At 37.8% G+C, this 26,721-nt stretch overlaps 1 long non-coding RNA gene across 4 annotated transcripts; it reads left to right on the top strand.

Annotated features, from left to right (window-relative positions):
- Window positions 1-20: 20 nt before the first annotated feature.
- LOC101734714 lies at window positions 21-26,459 on the top strand. Of its 4 annotated transcripts, XR_004220483.1 has the most exons (8): window positions 21-1,446; window positions 11,316-11,436; window positions 15,132-15,243; window positions 17,248-17,407; window positions 17,960-17,989; window positions 18,151-18,230; window positions 24,468-24,549; window positions 25,880-26,459. It is a non-coding gene; the product is annotated as an uncharacterized LOC101734714 (long non-coding RNA). The 4 variants fall into 4 exon arrangements; XR_208176.4 differs by lacking the exon at window positions 17,960-17,989 and having other exon boundaries at window positions 17,248-17,411; XR_001171490.3 differs by lacking the exon at window positions 17,960-17,989.
- The last annotated feature ends 262 nt before the right edge of the window (window positions 26,460-26,721 follow it).

Below are 26,721 nucleotides of genomic sequence, written 5' to 3' on the forward strand. Positions count from 1 at the left end.
GGGGGGGGGGGGGGGGGGGGGCTCTGACAAGCGCACTGTTCATTCACATCGCCTGCCTGCCCGCTGCTGCCATTTGCTCGCAGCCCTGATTAGCATGGGCCACAACAAAATGCACCACTTGGAGTGGCTGATGGGAAAATGGCAGAACTTACACGGCCTGGAGATGAAGATGTAAAAATGAGGAGACTGTGAATTATTTAGATTGATGTCAAAAGGAATCTCACTCTCTCCCCAGCAGCACTCTCACTCCCTGTCCGCACCCCCCTGCACTTTCCCACTGATCTCTAACAATGAGAATAATAATAAAAAAAATGTGTATCTGTATTTGAGCAAATATTTATATCTATCCCCCGCTATAGTGCGATATTTAGTGGAGAAGTTGCGCCACAGCGTTAGAGGAATTATTAATGAAACGCAGCTCCTGTCCCTTTTTGTTGTCTGGCAGGATCAATGCCTGTAAGAGTCCCAGCAGCACAGGCACCCTGTTAGAGACGCACATGCCTTTCAGCGGCAGAATCGCTGGCTGTGGCTGCCATCTAGCGGACAGAAAGGGTGCGCAGTTTCCAGTGAAACAAGTCACATCAGTGAGAGACATTGAGGGGCACCGGCACCTTGCAACCCTGCAGGGGCTGAGCCCGAATTTTTTCCTTATTAACCGAGTGCTGGGGAGGATATTGGTGTGAGGGTGTCAGGCTATGGGATTCATGGTTTATTCCCCCTTCCGACCCGCGTTAATTGCAGCACACAAAGGGTTAATCAGTCGCCGGCCAAGGTGAAGCCAGAGGCAGCCAAACTGAGCTGAACTCCAGCAACCCCTGGCGCAATGCGAGTGAGCGGGATGTCTATTCATTAGTTTATCAGCTGCCTCTTCCCTGGCTCTCATTCATTAGGAACAAGGGGAACACATCAAAAAACACTCCCCAACTTTCCTGCTATCCGTGTGGCTTGGCTGAGCTGGGGGAAGGGGCTGATTTCTCCATTAGTGACAGCTCCGGATCATTTCCAAGCGAATGGTTCCCGGTTATTTCTCTCCCCCGAAATAATGAAGAGATTTTCCACGGGTCCGTGGCCAAGCGCCCCCATTGTACGGGCATTGAGAGAAAGGATGTTATTGACTATGCAACAGTGGGTCGCCCTGCTCGCCCCTCGCCAAATAAACTCGCCTCCTGTCTCCCGGCCGCTGAAAGGCTGAAACGAATACGATTAAATGAGACAAAAAAAGAACGCAGCAGCCTGTGTGTGTGAATCATTTAGATTTCGGGGCGAGGAGACAGAGGCAGCACTTGGGCTCCGGGCAGAGCGATTCGGGGCGACTGGCTGCGCCTCACTGGGAGCTGCACTGCGCCTGGCGCTACTGGGAAGTGACTGCTGTCTGCCCGACACTTTACTGGCACTCTCTTCTCCTGGCACTGCTACAGCTCTGGCTCCATTTCCATTGCACTGACTGTGAGTAACTGTTACATTTCATTCCTGAATTGACTGCACTGCCTCCAGGTACAGACTCTCATTTATATTTCAGACTGTATTTATAGCACACACCGCTATTTATATCTCACATTTAGCGCCACGTTGACGAACACAAAACTGGGGCAATTGCAATCATTATTGCTCCCTATTTATCACCAGCGATTGTTCTGTTGATACCTACAGTATGATTCCTGGAGATAAATATGGATAGAATGTGGCCCAGTTTTCTCTAGATGAGCACAGTCCCCAGGTGCCACCCAGTTAGCTGCCCATGCTGTGCCCACGGTTCCACGCAGCTCCCTGTGGATGTCAGTTGCCTAACTCTAGAGCACTCCTCCCAGGGCCCCACAGAGACAACTTTGCAGCCCCCCAGGAATGATGGATCAGAGGGGCACTTGCTATTTCTATTAGCCGCTGACGGCGCCAAAGAGGAATTAAATCTGAGAGAACTGGCGCTAATGATCCTTCTCCACCTGCGCTTGTTGTTTGGCCATTTAATGAGAAGATCAATGCCAGTCACTTTATCTGGGGATAATGTCAATAACTACACGGCCGCACACAGGATCACAGGGAATCTCCAGCCGGATTAAAGGGGAGATCGACCCTAGTAGGAAAAACAAGTTTTTATTCTCTCTTTATGTTCCTCTGTTCTGTAATAATTTATAGTCTATGCTTATTCTCTAATAATATAACCAATATGCTGTTTACAGCTGAAACCTTCTCCCAGTAACTGTGTGCCTCCAGCTGTTGTTAAACTAGAACTCCCAGAAAGTTATCGTTTCTTAACAGTTCAAAGACCACATGTTGCTCTCTGCAGAAATGCTGAGTCTCTGCCTATATTTCTCCACTTATTGTTTATTACTTTATTGGGCTTTCATCTTAGCGCCCTTACATTGAAATAAATATTCATATCTACCCGCCTATATAAGGGTAACATAGACTTTTATTTTATTTTATGAGCATCCCTTTGCAAGGACAGGTATATAAATATGTTAAAGTGTAATCAGTACCTACAGGCAAGGTAACACGCAGGGATTAAATATATAAATATAGATAGATATATATCATCCTTCCAGCAAAAGAGCATTTGACAGCAAAGTAAAAAAGAGTTACACTAAAGATAAGTCCATTAACAAGTAAATACAGCTATTTTCCTAGATCTTCTAAGGCTGCCATTACTGTTCATTCTGGCTAATCCACCTTTTTCTGAATTACTGCCTGTGAAATAATTGCAGTTATAATAAAATATAATGTTTCACCTGCGAAATATGTTAATGCTGCCAAAATTCTAAGTGAATAATGAATGAAAGAGGAAAATATGAATAGACAGTAACTCACAAATATACATCATTTCATAAAAGTTCTTAGATTAGGCAGTAATTAAATATATCTGTTCGTAGGAAATACTCATAAAGACACCTTCTCCCATGGAATTTAGTTTCATTTAAAAGAGAACAAATTTGGGAGTCCGAAGCAAAGGGATTTAGCAGAGTGAGGGGGTTTGTAACGAACTTTAAATGGCAAATATGTGACTGGCAAATACTCTGCTGACTGTCATTCCCCCAATCTGCTTTAAATATGGGCGAGACAGCCCGCAAATTCTCCCACAATTGAGGGAGACAGTAAACACGTTAAATATAATTATCCCAGAAATCATGTTACCAATAATAAAAATAATAAAAAAAAAATCCTTATTTGTTTTTACGATTTGAACGCTTGTAATGGAAGTGATCCATCTTCTGTGGGTACAGAATCTGGCTATGAAATAGTCCCAGTAAAACATTTGAATGTGCTAGAAAGTGGATTTATTAGCACAATGTGCGCCCTAGGAGGCAGGGAGAGAGGGGATAAATAGGACGAAAAGGCCGTGATACTGTCACTAACTGCTCTGCCACATATTAATGATGGGGAACGAACTCATTCTCACATGGAATTAAGCAGGGAGGCAATTGGGGAATTTCTTTAAACTCAGTGATATTAGGGGCATGTGGTGAAATTAAAAGCAATGTAATTAGCTAAATATTTCATAAAGTCCACACACACACATATTATGTATATATCTCTGTAAGGGAGGGAGACTGGATTGGATTCATTAAGCTGCCTGCACAATGGGATCCACATAGCAGATGTGGGGGGCTTGTAGCAAAGCTTCTGCCTGCACCCACATACTGCCCGGAGGGCCTTACCCAGTAGGCACCAGTCAGATGGAACCGTCGCACTGTAGGAAACCCCAAAGCTGCCATGCTGCATTCCAAGGCTGGCTCTGTGTTTAACCTGAACTTTCCTAAACTAAAGTAAAAGTAACTGGTTGGATTGGGGATTTGGGAATCTCAGTTCAGCACAGTCTGTGCCCCATCACAAGTGTTTAGAGAAAAGCAAAGGCTATTAAAGCGTTTGTAGGGGTGCCTAATTTACTAAGGCAAGGAGATCCCAAGCAGCTGGCCCAGGTCATTGGGAAGGAGACGAGTAACCCTGGTGTCAGTGTTTATCCCAGTACTGGGAGACTTCAAGGGAAACAACTGGACTGGTCTGTACTCAGACTGGGGGTAAGGGAACTATGCGCTCGCTTTATATTTATCTTTTACCCAATTTCCTAACTGATTGAGATCCATGTAACCGCTCAATGTAGGGGAAGGTGGTAACTTGCTAAAAATACTCAGATAGAAAAGATATCTCCTTTAAATATTATCTATCTATCATCTATCTATCTATCATCTATCTATCTATCTATCTATCTATCATCTATCTATCTATCTATCTATCTATCTATCTATCTATCTATCTATCTATCATCTATCTATCTATCTATCTATCTATCTATCTATGTAATCATCTATCTATCTATCTATGTAATCATCTATCATACATCTTTCTCTTTCTGTATCTATCGTGTGCCTTACTTAGAAACCCATCACTTTATTTCTTTCATGGGGGGTGGGGATCACTTGGGGACCGGAGAGCTTTGGATAAAGAGGCAGGTAACAGGCAAGTGAGTTGCAGCCATTGTGACACACGATCAGCCTGTGGGGGTACAAGGGATATCAAAGCCCTGTCTGGGTGCCATGGGGATATCACAGCAGCTGTGGGTGGGAGAGGAGCTGCTGTGCGCTCTGCTTTGCAAACTGCTGAAGCCCAGACAGGTCCCCTGTGAGGGGCCACAGTCCCTGCCCGTTCTGTACATTCCTGTAAGTGAATACATGTTGCTTCGGTGACAAACTCAATTTTCCAGACACAAATCTTAAAACTTTTCAGGCGCTACTGATTTAATCTCCGGGTCTGCGGGATTTACAGGCTGAAAGACTTGAATTAACCGTTTATGTGAAAGTCACCCGGCTATGCCCTATAAGGCCATACATGTGTATATATGTAACGTTCACCCATACATAACGATATAAAAGCCATTAATACATACTATATAAATGCCATACATTACAATGTAGTGGTCATACATATATAACTATATAAATGCCATGTTTACATACCTATATAACAGTCATAAGTGAATACTGTAACTATACAGAGACAATTCCTACATAACTATAAAAAGAGTATCTAAGATACATTCCACCCAGAGCTCCTGTGAGGAGTTAATTCTGTTACTACAGTAATTTATTCTGCTACAGAACATTATTATTGCACCACTTACAGCACTTGGTTAAATGGCCCAAGTATGGGGCCCCTCATTGGGCTAAACCCTAGAAACCCTGCTACTCATACTATGCTTTGCTAACTTTCCAGTGAAAAAAACCCTATTTTTTTAATCTGTCTCATCCTATTATTATATTTAAGGAACTGGAAATATAGTTTAGCAAACAGGACAGCAATAAGTTGTTTATATAAATGGGAACAGATAAATTAGTCCCAGACCAGCTAGTCTGGTGTGCTGGTTTAGCACAACTAATTGGAAACAATGGAGATAAGATGACATTCCCAATTAGCTGTTGGGCTGGAGTTTAGCTAGGAAAACTGTCAGCCCTGGCAATTGGTAATTGCTTTATTGCTCACACAACTATCAGCTATTTAAAACATATGTGCTAATTATACTGGATGACCGTTAAACAGCATTAGAAATCTATTAGCCCCCTATAATGTATCTGAAGCTTCCAGGCAGGAGAGAGTCTATTAAGTAGTGCTAGTGCAGCAGGGAGGCCTGATTGGGACTTTATAAAGATACAAAGACAGTGCTGTGTTTATATTATAGGTATCCTTCTATACACCTTTGCCTTCAAGAGGATATTCAGTTTGGCTATTGTTGATTGGTGGAAAAGAGCCTTCTAGAGGGGAAGCCTAGAGCTTAGTTCATGGTTCTGCTACTAGAGGTGTCATAGTCCAGAAGTCCAACTGTCCCATGGATATATTTAAGCATTCAACCCATAACTCACCCCTTCTGGGGTTAAAATGACTTCCCCTACCAGGAACTGCTATGGGCTCCCTGGGAATAGGCATTTAAGTTGAAGTGGGATCTAGGAATAGAAACTTTGAGCAAGCGAACAGTCAGATTACTGCTACAACAGTATAAAAACCTCAGTATTAGAAAACGCGCAAGAGTAACTCTTTCCAACCTATACATTTAACCAACCTCTTTCTCAGCATTCTTTATGCAGTGTATGTGCAACCCTGCTGGATTCCAGGACTGGCATTATCAAAGTTATGCATTACTTTAGAAGAAAACTGTAACAAATAGATTTCCAGAATGAAACAAGACAAGTTCACAAGAGCATGCAATCTAAAGAAATGACAAAAAGCTAACACAAATAGTTGTTATCCTATCACAAGAAATTACCTCACTAGCGTGACCAGCTTCAAACATTTCCTGTTAACTCCATATAAATCAAGTATGCTAGCAATTTGTAATTATTGCAGTTAAATTACTAGCAGCTCAAATGAAGCCTAAAAATGTTGAACATATTGATCTGTTGTTGAACTACATAATCCCCCAACAACCGGCACAGTACGTTAGTATAGCTGGAAAAAACAATGCAACTAAACCTCACATAACACAGTTGCAGCAGGTAACTTGAAACTAATAATGTTTAAGACATAAAACTTTTTCTTTTTTTTTTTTTTTACACTATTTCCCTGAATCTGACATGAGGATTCCCCCTGTAAAATAAATGTTTTAGCAGGCAAGCCTGTTACATACAGTTTAGGATTTGCAGAATGAGACAGTGCAGTAATCATTTCCCTAGACTGCTTGATGGATGCTTCCAGCCCACTCCTCATCACCTTAATGGGCAGGAGACATCCCCCTGCCATGTTCTTGGCAAAGCAGCGGCAGATCATTCACACCCATATAATCTGCAGACAGACAGGTGCATGAAGCTAGGAAGCCTTAGACCTCAGGTGTTCAAGCCTGTGTGAATAGAAGCCTTATTGTCAGTTGCATCAGGCTGTTCCCTGTCACGGCACAGGCTGTATTTTATTCCAGATGCACTCAGCCTTCCATAATCTCTTTCCTTCCCACTTGAGTTCAATTGCAAGAAGTATATTATACCTCTTAACGCACATTCCCCCTTCATGCTGCACTAACAGTTTACCAGTTTATTGAGTAAAGCACTTTTAGACTATCTTAAAATGTTGTTCTCCTGCCTCGTTCGGCTCTCTTCCTTTCCTAGGAATTACCTTCAGTCATTCAGTGCCTGCAGAGATCTTTTAAATTGAGTGACTGTATCTGGATGGCAGGAGATATCTACTTTTAAGCTCAATTTAGTTGGTAATAGCAGCTATGTGAGGTCTGGTTAATTGGCACAAATTAAGCCATAATGATTTGACAGGGAATGTGCAGTGATCCCTTAATGCCCTTTAACATTAACACAGACAAGTCATTTCTAATGCAAAGCAGAGGGCTGAAATATAATTCAGAGATGGGATTCGGCTCTTTGCTAGATAGGGAGTATGTAGCATGCAGGGATATATTGAAATCAATGTAGCCCAGCATTTGGTATTTATATAAATCCCTGGTTAGACATTGCTGCACTTGGATAGATATAGGGCTGATGTACCACTTCCTACAGCAAGCAGCCCTGTGACACACACCTAAATAAGTGCCTTATAAATGTTAACCTCTGGCAAATGTCCAGATAAAATAATAATAAGTAGTCCAATAAAGGCTTTGCTTAACCGTTTAAAACAGCAGTGATCAGTTCAAACCTCATTCTGTGGTCCAAAATGTGACCCTTATCTCCATGTCTAGGACCACAAATAAGTATTCAGCCCAAACTTTAACTCAGCTTCAGGATGTTTAATATATCATGAGTATCTAAGAGATCTTTCTAAATTGCACACTTACTGACATTCAGGCTGGACCCCTGAGACACTGTTCTGGCCTAGGCATCCTTAGGGGATCAACGTCAAAGTCTGTAAATTGCCCTTTAAAAGGATCACCAGGCACTGAGCACAGGGACACTAAATGCTCTAAGTGTGTCTACAGCTTAGAGCATTTCTGGCCCTCCAGCTGCTGCTGCCCAGAATTCCTTGGACAATAAGGGGGGAATTGCAGTTCTGCCGAAGCTCGAGAAACGCAGGATCCAGATACCTATGCTGGGCAAAGGAATATCTTTTTTTTTTGTGATATAAAAGGCAAAGGAATTTATGTATGCAATATATTGCTGTATTCTGAATACACGTCAACATGCACATTTATAGATTATGGTGTTTTTATGGAACATTTGTTACAGAGACAGTTTGTGATTAAAATATAGATGCAATTATAATGTTTATGTACTGTAACAGAGCTCAAACATGCAGCACAGCCAACGAGCTAAATTGAAATCACACATGCTTGACACTATGTGTGTATCAATCCTTTTATGTGTATTGTTTTCTAAAGAAAGGGGGGTATAGACAAGGAAATAACCACACATCCCAAAGTTAAATTGTAGCAATATTTCTAAATAATACAACATACAGTTATACAATGTATAAATATCATCAATATATCCAAGCGATACATAGAATGGAGATAGTTACATATATAACTGCACAGATGGGCTGGGGTTCTTGGTATGGTGCAATGCAAATATACCATATATGACTTAGGGTAATATATCTGATATAGTAAGTGATAGCAACCAATCAGCAAATAGCATTTTTTGGTCACCTAAGTAGTCGTGGTGGTTCAAACTTTACAACTTTTTTTTATAGAACCCTCAACTGCTTTGATTCATGAAGCCATAGCATCTACTTGATGGATGTCAAGGTGCAGTGTCACATTCTGCAGGGGCACATGTGATCATAAACAAAACATTAACCTAAATGGCTACACTCTGAATGGCTACTATGAACCTTCAAATATCTTAACAAGCTCAATGCTATTAAGCACTTGACTTGATAAGGCAGATGCTCTCCCATTTTCTCCTCTGCAATACAAATATTTTATTGTGAGACCCATTTTCAAAGAATTCTGCAAATGGACAGAAAATCTACATATAAAAATATAGTCGGACCAGTACCTGGATCAGCTTTGTACCAACAGCTAATTTCAGTAACCCTATATTTTTGCCTTTTCCAAAAAACTATCCAACCCTTTCTTGATGCTAACTAATGTATCTGCCATTACAGCCATTTCAGGGGGAGAATTCCACAACTTCACAGCTCCCGCTGTAAAAAACCTTTTTCACATTCTAAAATGGAACCTCCTTTCATTTAATTTCCGTGGATGTCTCCATGTTCACTAGAAGCATATACTGGTACATAAAGGATTAGAGGGTTTATTATATGATCCCATTATATATTGGTACATAGTTATCATAGCTCCACTTAAGCAACTCTTCTCTTGTGTAACCATTCTCAACTTGGCCAGCTTATAACTAAGACTTTCTATACCCTTAACCAGCTTAGTTCCCCTTCTTTGGACTCAATAATATCCCCATGAGCTCTGGAGATCAACACTGCAGTGCACTTTCTAGATGGGGAAAATACATACATTGGAAGGGCTCATTTATTTCAGCTCAGCTAAATAACGGCCTCAACACTACGCTCATTAAATTGCTATGCACTAAGCACTTGGGTTTATTACTACAGAATTACATGCAAAGCAACCAATAACCAACACAGGAGCTGAAGTTGAATAAACATTGGAAGCTGCAGTTTGGTGGATATTCTTTACTTGGCCTTTAGAAAATCATTGCTTGTATCCTCCTACAGACGGCTCTATCAGATGTGAAATCACAACCACTAAATGCGGTTAATACCTGTTTTTTTAGAAAATAAAAATGCACACAAAAGAGAAAATTGTTAATTTACATATTACACAATATTAACCCCTTGAAGGTAATTGGTCCCATTCTTCCTATAGTCCAAATCTTCTTGTGGCTTTGTTAGAATATAATTCTTGTAGATTTTTTTTGAATCTGTTTTGCTATTCAAGCATACAAGTATACATGCGGGATATCAATCCAACAAAATTATTCATGTAAACTATTATGTATATATATATTTATTTATTTATATATAGAGAGCTGATTTTATTAGATGGAGAAAATACATTTATTTCAGCTCAGCTAAATAATGGCCTTAACACTACGCTCATTAAATTGCTATGCACTAAGTACTTGGGTTTATAACTACAGAATTACATGAAAAGCAACCAATAACCAACACAGGAGGTGATGAAGGCTCTGCCCCAAAGAGCTTACAATCTATTAATTTTCTGGAGATCGTAGCTTATACTGTCCTGACCCAGAAGTGCCAGTAATGTAAACTCAGAATCTGGCATATGTCTGACATAACTGCTGCTGGAAATGGTTAAACAGGGGTGTGCATGTGGATGCCTATCCTTTACATGGGGGCATCATTTCATCTACAGTATATGTGCACTATTCACTACCTGATGAAAGCCAATGTAAATCAGAGTGGAAGAATTGCACAGGAATTCTAGGAAAGATTAATGTATTGTGAGTAAATATTTGTAATTTACCCATCTTTAACCCTTTGCATCTCCTTAATAAACCAAGTGTACATTTATAAATTATATTACTTATTACTGACCTGGAGAAAAATACTCAGCTCAGCAAAGTTTACAGAAATAATGTAGGATTCTCTCCTAATTCACAAATCTAACTCTAATACATGTATCTCATTAATATATACTTCTCAACTCTGAATGAATCCCCCTTTTTTCTGAAGCATAGTGGTAATACTGGAGATAGCTAAGAAACAGACACTCCTTGAAAAATTGTGCACTTAACTGTTAAAGGTTTATTTCTATAACACAATTCATAAAGAAATAAATCTCATTTGCTTACTCTCTCTATATCAGTATGGATTTTCAGGATGTCCCCAGTTTTTATATTACAACCAGCAAGAGGGCATACTGGGAGCTGAAGTTGAATAAACACTGGAAGCTGCAGTTTAGTGGATGTGCTTTACTTGGCCTTTAGAAAATCATTGCTTGTATCCTCCTACAGACGGCTCTATCGGATGTGAAATCACAACCACTAAATGCGGTTAAGTTAATGTCTGTTTTTTAGAAAATAAAAATACACACAACAGAGAACATTGTTAATTCACATATTATATTACATAATGTTATGGAGAAGCGAAAAGGGAAAGATTCGTTCATCACTAATAGAGGGCTGATTTTATCATTCATATTGAATCCAGCATCTCTAAAAATGTCTTTGTGAAACTGGCCCTTAGTGTCAGTGTATTATCTCCCTGTTTGCTGCCGATTTATAGGCAAGGGATATATTGTTTATATATATTGTTCACTGGAATATTGACACAATTAATTTGCAATGGTAACTGAAACGGATTGGAACATTTTAGTACAAACCGGGACTAATATTAATATATTATACAGTATATATATTATATATATTAATTCTGTTATCTGATCGTTTCTCTAGGAGGAGTGGAAATATTTTGTTTGAACTCTAGTTGGTACATTAAGGAAAATAGTGGAAATCCTAAAATGGGAGATGAATACTATGTGTTTGTATCAAGAGGAGATGAGGGAAGAAAATACAGGTAAGATATGTGTTACCCTTCTATGTTATAGCTATTCCAAATACAGCTATAGGATGTATTATGCAGAATGCTTGAAACCTGGGGTTTTCAAGATAAAGGATCTTTCTGTATTTTGGATTACTATACCTCAAGTCTGCTAAATACCATTTTAAACATTAAGTAAACCCAATAGGACTATTTTGCCACTAATATGGATTCATGCAGTTTAGTTGGGATCAAGAACAAGGAACTTTTTATCATTACAGAGAAAAGGAAAATCAGCTTTAAAAATTAGAATCATTTGCTGAAAATGGAGTCTATAAGAGATGACCTTCCTGTAACTTGGAGCTTTCTGGATAATGGGTTTCCAGATAAGGGATCCCATATGTGTATTTTAATGGCATGCAATAGGGTTAACTTATGGAAGGATCAAAAACACTAAATTGTATGCACAAAAGTACTTGCACCAATATTCTTTATTACCCAATAAAATATTAATCAACTTGTAATTTCAAGTAGAACAATATGTGGGGGTACCCAGGGTAAGCACCCTTCTGTCCTACCCCAAACCAGGCCATAAGGGCAGTTTCATACAGGGAGGGGTTAAGGAATTGCACAGCTCTAGATGAGATGCAGTAAGTGCGTAGGAATTACTAAAGAGATCTGCCTTGTACATACAGGAATGTCCTATAATAGCCTTCCCTTTTACACTTCACATTTGTATTTCACTTTACATTTGTAAATGTAATAATATAACATGACTTTGTATTGTTTAAATGCTGTTAAACATTTTAAATTTAAAATTCCAACAATTAATAACGTGTTAGTAAATGTAAGGCATACATGGATTATGGATGTTAAATAGTCTTATAATAAATTAGGCAATAAAACATCTATGTTTGAAGACTGTTAACTTACTGATATTATCCAGGGGTACATGTAGAATACAGAACACAGAAAACATTCTGTATGAGATCACATTGCTCATTTGGAAAAGACAAATAGAAAACACTTGTTTGTACATTGTAGGGAACTGTGTCTGTAAACTCCACTAGTGCAGAGGGTGATATCATTCTCGACTTATTTGTCAGCAGTATATAAATAAAGGATAATAAATAATGACTTGCAGGAATAAGAATCCCCATAGGCGGTGTAGTTTAAAAATTGCTTTTTAAGTTCAGTACAGATGTGACCCTTCTCCATGCACAGTGCACTTTCTCCTGTGTGAGTGAGAGAGATGGGGATTTCTGTGGTGCCCAGGCTGTGATCCCTGCTTACCTGTGCCTGCCCGGTGCATTCTGCTGTCTGTCAGGACTCACAGCCGGGGCAGCAGAGGAGTTTAGCACAAAGCTCACTGTGTACGGAGGAGTATGAGCTCTGTTATAAGCTTAAAAGCTTTTTTTTAAAACTGCCTGGGTTATTTCTGTGTGAGGAATTCAACATTGTCATTAGTTGACAACTGTCTGTATCTCTTTAATTTTATTTCTCTGTTTTTATTAAGGACTTTTTTGCTTTTTTTATTATTAATATATCATCTCATGCTGAGAGCATTTTGAAACTTCTTTCGTACCCTACAGTGTAAAGCCAGCCACATCCCCAACCAGATCTCCAAACGACCAGCATAATTATTTGAGCGTAGGACCCATAAAACGACTCATTTGACATTTTAGCCACTGGTGTGATTGATTATTCTGTAAAATGGACTGACCGAAATTCCAGTTTAATTCCTTTATGGGCTGATCAGGCAGCTCAGAGCTGCAGCGTTCTACACTTAAAGGGGCAGTTCACCTTTAGATTAACTTTTAGCATGATGTATACAATTATATTCTGAGAGAATTTGCAATTGGTCTTTTTTTCAATGGTTTTTGGCTGTTTGTTTAGCAGCTTTACAGCCACCAGACAGATATTTGAGTGAGAAACTGGAATAAGTAAAGAAGGGGAACTGAATATAAATATAAGTAAGAAAAAGTAACCATAACAATGAAAGTGTAGCCTTACACTGCAACAGTTTTTTGGCTGTCAGGGTCAGTGACTCCATTTGAAATCTGGAAATAGGTAGAAGAAAAAGGTAAATAACTTAAAACCTATAACCTACACTTTTGCTAGCTATAGGGCTTTCTATAACATACTAAACCACCCCTTCAAAGCACAGATTCAGCTATTTGCCTCATACCAACTTACTACAAGTCCAATATGGTTTTGTGACACAGACAGTTAGCGGGGCTCATTTACAAAGTGCTTTGTCCATAAAAGTATTTCTACGTGTATCTTAATTTCTAGAATGCTGGCAGTATAACTGGCATGCCTTATAGCAAGCAGGGGCATCACTGAAGCACCCAACATTGGTTTTGTTTGCATTATCCCCTAGTCTGCAGGAACAAGTGTTCTGTCGATGGATCAAAATGCCAAATAAGTGATTTTTTTTCTCTTAGGGTGACAAATCAGAATGATGCAAGCATTTAGCCATTAGTCCAATGGCATAGGCAGATAAGATGGAAGAAGAACACCCAATCCTACCAGTTTTTCCTTGGGGAGGGCTATCATCTTGGTCTCATAAATGGCAGGATAGACTAATTATCTGCTTGAGAAAACTGAATTGACAACCAGCATTTTCCTTTATACCACCTGCCCACTGTCATTTCTGCTGCCTTGCAGACACACTAACAGGGGTGGCATTTATAATGCTGTCAGCTAAATCTGTGTCCATGTTGGGCACATGTTTAAAATATTAGCTGCTAGAGCTGCAAAGGGGTCATGGTGTTTTTTCAACTCACCCCCTGATAAATGAGCCCAGTGAAATAGGCAGAAAGAACTGGAACACATTTCCCCTTTGATAAAAATACATTCCTAACTGTGCACAGGTCAGCAACTCATTATTAACTAGTTACATTCAAGCTACCTGCTCAATTGGCATCAAAATATTGCGTTATGGCTTGATAATAATAATCAATCAATGGATTTAAGTGGTACCCAGGAAACACTAATACTAAACAATTATAGTCATATGATTGCACTTTTAATGTAAGAAACTTAGTATACTTGCGTCTATGTTCAGTGCAGACTATTGCCTCTCTCTAGACCAAACTGTGAGGTGCTCATGATGTGCTACAGTTGTGTATCCACCAGCTCAGTGTATGATTACCCAATGTGCCTATTTCAAAGTTTCAATGTCATAGTAAAATAATCTATTTATTACTGGGGTCACTGTGACATCTAATGCTGAAGTCACAGTGTCATATATTGCTGGGGCAACTGTTCCTTTTATTTCTTGGGCCCCTGTGTCATGTAATGCTGGGGCAATTCTGTTATAGAATGCTTCAGGTTACTTTAAAAGTAGGTTCAGCTAAAATAGGTAATTGTTAGTTAGTGTTAAGGTGGCCATACACGGGCCGATTCTAGCTGCTGATATTGGTCCCTTACACCGATTCGGCAGCCTATTGTCCAATGTATGGGCACTAATGACGAGCCTGCCTGACCAACATCTGGCCTGAAATTGGACAGATATCGATCGGGCAGGTTTAAAAATTAGTCAGATCAGGGACTGCATCAGCTCGACGGCTATACCCGCCTATACCTGTCACCTACACCCAGGACCAAACGACCGAATTAGCCCTGATGTCTGATGGCTTGTCTCTATGTCAACCACTATGTAGACATTCCTGTTTCTCTGATATTATGTCTATGAATTTTCACTCTAAAATGTTGTGCTTTTCTAGTAGGGGAATCCTCTGGAAGGTCTTGGACCTTTTAATCGTTGAAGGCAGCAAAAAACCTGTATTTTCCTTCTGTTCTTCCACACAATGGATGCCTTTATACCTCTGTACAAAGGTGAGTGCAAGACACTAAGAGATTTATTTATTCATTTTCAAATTTGTCACGTTTGTGAGTTCAATTCAAATAAACACAAAATTTTACCAAACTCAAATGTTTGCTTGTTTATTAAAGTAATTTAATATAAAAAACTTAATTGATTTAAACCATGAAAAAACTTCTAATGCTTCAAATGTATAATTTTAATTTGGGAGTTTTTGCGCAAAGAAAATACATTTTGAATTGTGGAAAAAAATTTCAAATGTTGATAAATCAGCCTCTTAGGGGCAGATTTTTCAAAATGTGGGATTAGAGCTCACCACAGAAAAATTCACCCACTTTCTCTTCTATGGGATTTTTAGAAGCATATTTATGAAATGGTGAAATTTAACTTTCAGTGCAACAAGAAAAACAGGTGGCACTCAGAGCTGCAAACAAGGGAACAAGCCCTTAAAATTTTGTTTGCATATCCGCAAATAAAATTTAAAGGGCTTGTTCCCTTGTTTGCAGCTCTGAGTGACACCTGTTTTTCTTGTTGCACTGGATTTTGGAGTGGGCCGATCCCTTTAACAGTGAGCACCGGGCGTTGAATTTTTTTGGAGAGCTTGGGTGTGCGGGAACGATCTCTTTTTGTGTACTGAAATTTAATTTTCACCCATTAATGAATACACTTCTAAAAATCTCATAGAAATGAATAGAAAGCCTCCTTTCAACACAGCTTGTATATAGGCGTCCCCAAAAGGCTAAAATAAATAACATAATAATAATAATAATGTCACATGGGGCATTTTCTCTGTCTCTGTCTAGTGCCACCCCAGTTCACTTGAGAAGCAAACCTGAAACCTCCTGTACTGGTGTTCCCTAAGCGGAAAAAAGTATCTCAAATGAAAATGTTTTACTGTTCCTTTAATACAGCCATCTTTCAATCTACAATCTACTTCTATCCTGGCTTGGGAACATATTCTGGATCTGCTGATGCTGTAAAAAAGTATCCCTTGATAGGGCAGCATGTAATATTCTCTTATTGTAGGCTAGATTTTTATCGCATTATTAGCAATATATTTCTTTGTCCTGTACTTGTGTGCACTCTCTTATCGCTTTGCATGTTCTGACTGCCTGTACAAACAATCCTTAGCTAGACCTTTTATTAACTATATTTTTTAACTATTATTATTAACTATTATAATTAACTATAACCTTCTAAGTTTTCCAATATTTTGTTAGCTGCATCATTATCCTTTTAATATTCACACATTGTGCTGTTTAAACTAGATTTTACCAAGGGCTTATATAAGGTATATATTATTTCTGCATGGCTTTATAATCCTTTTTGTCATATTAATATCTCATTGCTTTATGTAGCTAAGTGGCATTGTGCTCTGGTGAAGAATTCACCATCAAAGAATTACTTACTTTTGCCACATTCAATTTGCTAGTGGCTTTTGCAAAGATTAACATTTCCTGCCTTGCCGTTAGATTTTCTACATTACATTAGTAAAATGTTAGCAGCCATTTTCAGTTTAGTAAGCAGCCCAGACAAACGCACCAGTTTCAAGGCCAAAGTTAAATGTACTCCCCATGTCAAACGCTCCGATTTCAAAAGGTTTTTACACTAACTCCCATATCGTATTCAAAGGAAAGTACTATATTGGTAAACCTTGTTTTCACTCACGCTATAAAACTGCAATTTTATTATTAACAATTGAAATAAAAAATGAAGTCATTGAATGCCTAAAATAATTTAGGTCAAGGGCTTGTAGTTATAGCAACTCAAGAAAACTGTATAGGTGCATAAATCTTTCTCTCAATTGACATTATTTTAGTTAGCGCTCTCTGAAGTTCTACCAAATCTTTGCACTCTTTATAACACTGCTCTTCATAAAAAAATGCACCAATAGATTTTTGATATATTTGTCTAGGGGTTCTAGGGGTTATGGGATTAGAAACAAAATGGCATTTAGTGCTAAAATGATTCCTGACCTTTCTACGTGTCTGAGTTTTGACTTGTGTGTTTCCACCTAGGCAATAGAGGTAATGGTAATCTAAGCCACTAAGGAAGTGAGATAACCGGAAGGAATGCCTCCAATCTGCCATGTGATGGGACAGAAGGAAGCAAAGCAGTACAGAAGAGCGCTGCAATCCAGGCAAACCCTCACTCAGTCCTGGAGAGACTGTGGGGAAAGTGGGTAATAGCATTGTTTCCATGCAGAGCTTATTGTGGTATAGAGGTTAGGTCATGTATTTGTATGTATGTATATCTTTATTTATAAAGTGCTACTTATGTACACAGCGCTGTAGAGTTTTTGTGGAAACTAGGGACTGCTCCCTGATTTCTTGAAAAAATGTATGTCTCTATTATTAGATTTGGCACAATTTTACATTTTCTTATATGCTAGTGAAATTCAAAGGCAAATTATTATTTTTTGTATATAGAGCCCACATATTCCACAACAATACAGAGATTATACTTCATCAGTCCCTGTCCCAGTAGAGTTTACAATCCTAGGGGGGTTATTTATCAATATTTTTAATCATATTTTGTTTTGTAGTTCATTCTTGCATTGAATTATGGTTTAAAAAACCAAAAAAAACAAACCAAAACAAAACAGAAACTTTTTATGTTTATTAAGCACAAAAACACAGAAAACTTCAGCATCTGAAAGTCAGTGGATGCTGTCCTAGGCAAAATTATAACTATTTTGTCAAATCAAGTTTTTTTCAAATCTCTTTCAAGCTTTTGCAACACGAAAATTACAACTTCAAGGTATTTAATTCTTAAAGGTTTTATTTGCTTGTTTTTTTTTATTTACATTTTTTTAATAATATTTTAACATTTGTCTTTTTTAAAATTCATAGGTTATTTAAAAAAATTAAAATTGAACAAATATGAATTTCGATGAATAAGTCTCTATTATTCTATGTTAGGGATACACTCAAGGTCACCGATGGGAGAGCATTATGTTGCAGAACATGTCGGATGCAGATGTTTTGTGCCTTTGTACCATGTAAGTATTGTTCCTCTGACACTAAAGGTATCACAGTTGACTGTGTTATACTATATTTTAGCATTTTAGGTTTTTCTTTTAATTCCCACTCCATTTAGGGCTCTGGCACACGGGGGAGATTAGTCGCCCGCGATTTAACTCCCTGTTCGCGGGCGACTAATCTCCCCCGTGTGCCAGAAAATACTCCAAGCAGTTCTCCAAGCTGAGCCTCCTGCAGGCTAGCAGCCCACATGGGGCTACCAAATAGCCAATCATATTCCTAATTTGGCATCCTCAAGGAAATTATCATGCTTGTGCCGCTCACCAACACTTTTTACATCTGAGTGTGGCTTACAAGTAAAAAAAGTTTGGGGATCCCTGCTGTAGTTTGCATAGATTTTTTTAGTGAGAGTGATTAAAGATATGAACTTGGATGCCATTAGTCAGTGAAATGTTTCCCACATCAAAGCCAAAGTAAAGGAAAAGCTGAGGTTAAATTTCAGATTTCTTTAATTTCAATGTATTAATAAAAAGCTTCTATCTATCTATCTATCTATCTATCTATCTGTCTGTCTGTCTGTCTGTCTGTCTGTCTATCTATCATTGCATTCTGACTGCTAAATCTCAGCAACAACAATTCTAGAAATTCTATCAAATATTTAGTCACTTAGAAAGACTGAACTTTTGCAACCCAAGCTGTATTAGAAATGGTTACACTGGAACATGTAAAGCTCACAAGAACTGAAGGGTTGTAGACTGGATATTCCTGATTTTTGGATATTCCTGATTTTACATCCCAGTCCTCCAAATAAGCCCCTCTGACACTAAGGGACCAGGGTAAATGTCCTCATTGTCCCACCCTAAAACTACCTCACCCACCCACTTGCACTTGTAAAATAATACATTGCCCAATTTTTATACTTTGCCTTTTCCATGTTAGTACTAATGTATAGCTAAGCCCAGGCTGATGGCAAATCAATAAGATTTGCGATCTAAAGTATGGATTTGTTCTATACTTTGTGATAGGGTTAAAAAACAAATGAAGATCTCTCAGTAAAGCAAACCATGAACATGGAGGCCCAGAACTATAAGAATAGACAGCAATTCAGATTTAGTTGCCTAAAGCAATGTCAGTTTATCCACGTGCGGGTAGAACCCAGTCTGACTTTTCTCTGAATGTCTGAGGAATATATCTTTTGCAGTCTTTTGGTAATATGTGAGAAATAAATATAGACCTTCCCTAAGAATTTCATTCAGCTCATATTCGGTTTTTTTGTCACTATCAAAGTGGGAGGGAGAACTGCTGGAAGCCATTAAGCTCTCAAATGAACATAACCACACTGACCTAAAAGCAAGGGGGCTGTGTTGTAACCTTCAGTCTTTTTAAATTGTCACTTGTAATGTTATTGTGTGTAAGTGATAGTTACAGCAAATATATAGAACTCAGTTTAAAAGTCCCATGCATAGTACATATTGAATTTTGAAATGGCCTATGATCAAGAAAAAAATATTGTTTATTTTTCTGCCTGAAAACAATGTGTAATACTATAATAAGATGGAAACGTTTGTAAAAGAAAACTCTTTTGATTACAACTTTCAGTTTGTAATTATCAGAGTGACTGAGAAAAAAAGCTTTGTTTAAATGGATATACATATGCTATTGATAATTATAAGTGCATAAGAAGGAAACATTACTGCATAAATATTGAACATTCTGCATGGTATTATACCTTTAAAGGGGACCAACACAAAAATGAAATTTTGTCTAATAAAAAAATTATATTCTAAGAAACTTTAAAAAAAAAAAAAAATTCTGCCCTGGTAATTTATTAACACTGGGTAGTTTTGCCATGAATATTTTGGAAAACTGCTTTTTCAAAGTGCCTCAGTCATAAAAGTAAATATTGCACTAATGTGGTTATGTAATTTATCGAGGAGCAGTAACTCCTAGCAACCAATCAGCAGGTAGAATTTCTTGGGTACCTGTTTAAGTGCAAATATCTTATTGGTTGCTATGGGTTAAAAAACTTTTTACTCAAACTATTTTTTTCAGTAAATTCATGTCTTTTTATTTGGGATAGTTAGTAGTTGGGAAATAACTGTCCATGTTTTATAAGGTAATTTGTGACCTCCTTCCAGTTCCATCAGCCATAACTTTGGTTTACATAGAAAGTGAAGTTCAGATTTCAAGAAAACCATCTTTCCTTAAAGTGATATTGACTCTAAAAAAACTACTTTTCAAAATATTACTGTTCATTAAAAGTTCCCTATAGGTCATGTTGATCATTTTTCGCTGATATGGCTCCTTTTGTAAGTACAGGTACGGGTGTAATTTGGATCTCCATAACTTAAGTCTGCTAAAAATCATTTAAATATTGACTAAACCCAATAGGCTTGTTTTGCCTCCAATAAGGATTAATTATATCTTAGTGGGGATCAATTACAAGGTACTGTTTTATTATTACAGAGAAAAAGGAAATAATTTTTAAAAATTAGAATTATTTGCTTATAATGAAGTCTATGGGAGATGGCCTTTCTGTAATTTGGAACTTTCTGGATAACGGTTTTCCGGATAAGGGATCCCATACCTGTAATTGTTACATGGAGTTCCTAAACCTGACTGTTTTGCCAACCTGACTGTCCCTTTTCAGCCTGTCAGTTATAGATTCTAATGTTAACGGCCTACTGCTGCACAAATATGGCAGCCCCCTCATAGAGGAACATGGGGGATCAGATAGGGAATGTAAAAGCATCAGGCAAATACTTTTAAGGCAAAATTATAAATAGCATGCAAAGACAATGTTATGATAGGTATAAAAGGTCTTATTATTGGTGTCAGAATCTCTTTAACACCTTCCTGCTGAATTTTTCTTGGAGGTTTTAAGAGAAACAGTCACATCCAGGAATGACTAACATATCTCTTCCATTTTACGAGGGAGGCCTAGTAGCAAAATCAGGGAATGAGTCTGCCCTGACAGAGAGGCCTTTGATGACAGATGGATTGTTTCAGCTGTAGTAGTTCACAGCAAACATTAACTGACAAAAAAATGACACCCAGCTGCGTTACAAGAACCATTAGATATCGATATTTCAATTCCTTTATTTGAATTAAAAATAAAAATCATTTGATTATTGAATTTATTTGATTACCTTCAGCTCTTTGGCCAGTAATGGGAATAAATGACTGCATTTACCTAATATTCCTATTCTGCAAATATAATCCCTTTGCTGTTTAGATCTGCATTTGCTATTTTTAACGCTAACTGAAACGAGTGTTGCACAAGTCATTTCTGCAAGTGTAGGCTTGAAACACTTACTCTATCTGCTAGATTTCGGGTTGTCATTCAAAATTATAGCATGCAACTTTGCCTCATTCTATTTTTACAGAAGAATAAATTATTTAAAACTTTTTTTTCCCTCAGTTTTATTCCTCAGAGGTTATATTTCACAAAACATAGACAACCTAAGTAATCTATCATATTTTAAGTGTGCATTATAACAATAGTTTCGTTTAGTATCTAGAGCAGAGAAGAGACTCTGGTTCTCACGAGACAAACAGGATTCCATTTTATTCATGGCTGTTTTACAGGGGAATTTCCCTCCCAAAATATAAAATAAAATAACAGTTGTACAGGATAATGAGTATGATCTAGGTTCAATGCAGAAGCCCAAAACTCTTATCTGCATATTTGTCCCTAACTAAAATAATAACATAATTAAGTAGAAAACCCAAACAAAAAAGACTATTACTATAAATGCATGTTGCATGATTGTATTGAAGTGTTAGTGGGTCTCAAGTCCACGTATCAGTGGTCAGTGTCTCACCCATGTTCATCTGTTTTTGTTCTTGGGGTGCCAGATTACAAACCACTCATAACCATGTTTGTAGACTGTAGCCCCATTAGTTAGATATTTGGATATGCATATTATTTTTTTACCATTCTTGTTTGGTTTGTAAACCCTGTAGAAGGTACTAGTCCAATGTATAAAGATAGTGTCGGACTGGGGTGCCAAGGGCCCACCAGAAAATTTTAGACCTTAGGCCCACTCTCCAGACCACCTTTCCTGTTCACTCACTTTCTTTAATTTCTTAATTACTTCTTTTTACATACTATTATCTATCCTTTCCTTCATTTCTTCTGTTTTTTTCTCATATAGAATTGAGTAATGGCTATGGTATAGGCAAATGGTAGGGTGAGCAGGAGGGCCCACTGACACCTGGGCCCACCGGGAGTTTTCCTGGTATCCTGGTGGGCCTGTCCGACAATGTATAAAGATCAGGGTGTGATTCATGTACCAGATGGAAAATTGCGTGAAGCGTCGCACCTTTTAAGTTTTAACGCAACGAAAAAGGCGCAACTTTTCGCGCAAGTTTTAACGCTACGAAAAAATCGCCAGATTTTGCGCAACTTTCAGAATGGCTACGAAAAACGCGCGTTTTTTCGCGCAAATCGTATTGGTAACGAAAAAGTCGCGACAATTTCCGAAAAGTCGTAAAGACGCTGAAAAAATCGCAAAAAATACGAAAAAGTCGTAAAATGTTCGTTTTCAAATCAGAATTTTTCCAATTCGGTTCAGATTCGTATCTTAGTAAATGTGCCCCCTAGGGTGGCACAAACTTAGGGGCTACATGCCCCCCAAGGGGGAGGGGCAGGCAGAGAAAGGGGGCGACCTTGGGGTGCTGTGTTATCAGATCCTATAAAATGAAAAGAAAACCTTGCATGAGAGTTATTTCGGGTGCACAATGTGTAGTTACGTAGAGTTATAAATATGTTTTAAAGACACAAATTATTGGCTCACCTACAATAAAATCAACTTTCTCTCTCCTGTGCCAATTAAAATGTTATCAAATCCGGCCCTGGGTGTGCTGTAGCTTTGGCTATAGGGCTGATTATGAAACAATTCAGATGCAGAATGGACTGTATGTAATGTTGACATGTAATTTTAACTGACTAATTAATTTACTAATCAGCCTTGTTTGTAAACTTTAAATAGTATATATTCTCAGTCCCTAAGCACATGTAAATAACAGGAGTCTTGGGCTGTGCTCTGAAAGGAAGATACCAAGGGCATCTCGTGAGGCACAGATCTTCACTGGAAAATGGCTATGGTGGCCTTGGGCTGGGATAGAAGCTTGAAATATAAGAAGAGGCATTTACTAATAAAGTACAGTGTTTGGGAATTATTTTTGTTCCCTACAATGCAGCTGCGATGGCATCCAGTATCCAGTGATCTTTAATGTCAAGGTGCCTTTAATGTCTTATAAGTCCATCTGAGTGCACTTGCTGTAAATGAGGCTGAAGTTGTAACATTTGTAATACTAATTCAGCTCACCTTTTAATTGAAAGCAACCTCTGCCATTCAGGTCTCTTCAAAGAATGGTGAGATTTGTTTGAAATCACAGCAAATATGTGAAAAGGTCAGGATAAATACTGAACGAAGGGAAAATAAATAAGCCAGCATAAATGTGAATAATATGAGGACGTGTAATTACAGATGTAACTGGCTGCCCAGCATTATACCAAATCCTAGTGTTCTCTGGGAAGAAAGATAAACACAGTTTTGCCAAGCGATACTCTGCGATACTCTGTGATAACTGTGACTAGGAAAGTACAATGATAGCATTTTGTGTGTTACAAGAATATTTTACTGTTTACTAGAAGGCAACATCACCAATGTTCTTTCTGGAGCCGGGTCTTTGGACACAGTGTGATCTTTATATTATTGTCATTGCGGGCAGCTAAGGCCTACATGTTTTAAGCACTCCATTCCCCTAAGTGTTGTTAGGCCCAGACTGGCAATCTATGGATTCTAGCAAATGCCAGAGTGGCTTCTGCAATACGTTATAGACAGACATATCACTATATATATAGATTGTAAGCTCTACGGGGCAGGGACCTCCATCCTCTTGTGTCTTTGACTCTTAACTTATTGCAACTGTATTTATCTGGTATCTATCTGTATTTATTGTTGTACTTTGTATTTATCTATTATTATCTTAATAATCCCCTGTTTGTATTAATGTATTTTACTGTACAGCGCTGCGTACATAAGTAGCGATTTATAAATAAAGATATACATACATACATACACTATTTATTGGGTTGATTGGGGTGTTTTTTGGACCTCTGTGTACTTGAAATGCCAGGGCCTATACTGATCCCAGTCTGGACCTGAGTGTAATCTAAGGAGTATTTAGTATGTTATATGCACATGATACATTAATATTTAAAAATGTTTTTGCCTTTTTTCTTTCAGAATATTGCTCACCTCTGTGGCTTTATGTCTTATTTTATAATGGGGTCTCAAATAACTGGAGTTGACTGAAGTTGATCAGATGGTATGACCTGTACTGGCCATTGCTTATACCTATGTATATCTTTATGTGGAATGTAGAATGTTAAATATTGTACTTTATAAATATTACATATTATGTACTTTATAACTATTGAACATTGCTTGTACGCTGTGTATATTATACTAATGCCTGAACCTTTAGCCTATTTTGTTCATTCTTAGTGGATGTGCTGTTCTCTTGTTATTGCCTATTCCATTCCAGAGATTAAAAGATAATAAGACAAATCACTCTTTGACCCTTTTATATAGGTGAACATATACTATGTTCCTTGTAAAGGTCTTCTATTTTGGTTACCCTCCAACATACTTTTCTCATTATATAGATGGGTGTCCAAAAATATACCCCTTGTTTTGTGTGTGGTTCACGTGATGGTAATGGCTTAAATCTTTTGCATTTTTTATATCTAAGCTTTTTTTCAAGTTTATAACACACCAGCGTGGGAACATACACACCAGATGGCCTGTTTATAGACTGTTACACTGTCAAAATGTATACATATTTGGATTTATTGCTTTAGCTTTTCTGTTTTGATTTTCTGATTTCGTACTGTCTTGGGTCAGGACAGTATCATGACAAATATTGTAGGTGAGATGTAAAGCATACTCTTTAGTTAAGTTAAAGAAACATGTTGCTCACCTCCCCTTTGGTTTTGCTCCCAGTGGTCTGTAGGTGCCATTTTTAAATTCCTGGCTTGGAGGCAAGTTTTGGCAGCATAGAGACACAGTTTTACTCCAAGCAGAGCCTCCTGCAGGCCAGCAGTCCACATGGGGCTACCAAATAGCCAATCACAAACCTTATTTGATGCTTTTTACATTGGAATGTGGCTCATGAGTAAATAAGGGATCGAACCCTGGATTAAAGAGACACTGGCATTAAAATTAAAGGTGGTTAACAAAAAAGGAAATTTGATAATATTTAACATTTATGGCAAATAATGCTGATAAATGAATGAATAACAACCCAACATAAGATGGCTTTATTTGAGTGTGCCTGCCAGTAAAGAGGGATACTGGAGACCTAACCCAGCAGATGCAGCAATAGTTTGATATCACCATATCACAACAGGGATTGTCCTGAATTGTCCTGACTTTCTTCATTGTGTTGGTTGCTAGCCTCATATGATGAACAAAATTTAGTACTAGCAAATGTGATAAATCTTTATTTAAATATAAAACAACTGTTATTATAATGTACCAAAATATTATTTGCAAATAGCTGGAATAATAATAATAAGGTAGACTACTGTATGTGGGGGTGTCAGTGAATTGCTTTGTTGCTAAAGTAAAAAGAAGAATCATTTACTATTTTTCAGATGTTCTTTACCAATGCTGCCCATCCCTACCCTATATTTGGATCATAGGCCAGCAGGACCAGATGGATCTTGGTACATAAACTTGGAAAAGAATAAAAACACAACAATTAGAAAATGTGTCTCCAGATTTTTCTGAGTTTTGTAAACCTGCACCTTATATCTGTGCAGTCATATACAGCTGGTAAGTCATTAATAGAAGGCTGATAATGTTTCCCCAGCTTTGATATAGTCTGTACCCTAATACTGGGAAAAGGAAAAGTGCAATAAAACTCAATACACTTAGAAGGGGATTTATCAATGCTCAAATTCACATTTTTTTGTGCTAAAACTCCCAAATTCAAATTATTGTTTGAAATGTTTGAAAGGGGAAAATAGCTGAAAACTTGAATGTAAAAAAAGAATGTGAGTTCATGTAGAAGTCAATGGGGGTTGTCCTAAAGAAACTTAATGCATTTTTTAAATGATAGCTTTTTAGTTTTTTCAAAACTTTTTGAGGGTTTATAAACCCATTGAAAATGGTGGGTAGAAAATGAATTCGATGCATTTCAGTTTTTAATAAATAAGCAAACATTCGATTTGGTAACATTTTCGAGAAAAATTTATAAAGAAACTTTTTAAAGTACAGGGTTTTTGAGATCACACTGGCCTCTTGGTCAGGCTTGGTATCTTGCCCAATAAGGCTACGGCCTGAGAACTATTCTGTTAGTTATTGGTATTGCTTTATTTCCATTTTTCCTGCTTCCAATATTAGGATATAAACTATATTAATAGCAAAGAAACAGCAAGTAAAGTTTTGAATATGATGCAAAAAGACTTTAGCTATTTGATACAAAAAAATCAAT

This window comes from Xenopus tropicalis, chromosome 1, assembly GCF_000004195.4.
Source record: "Xenopus tropicalis strain Nigerian chromosome 1, UCB_Xtro_10.0, whole genome shotgun sequence".
Taxonomy (NCBI): Eukaryota; Metazoa; Chordata; class Amphibia; order Anura; family Pipidae; genus Xenopus; species Xenopus tropicalis.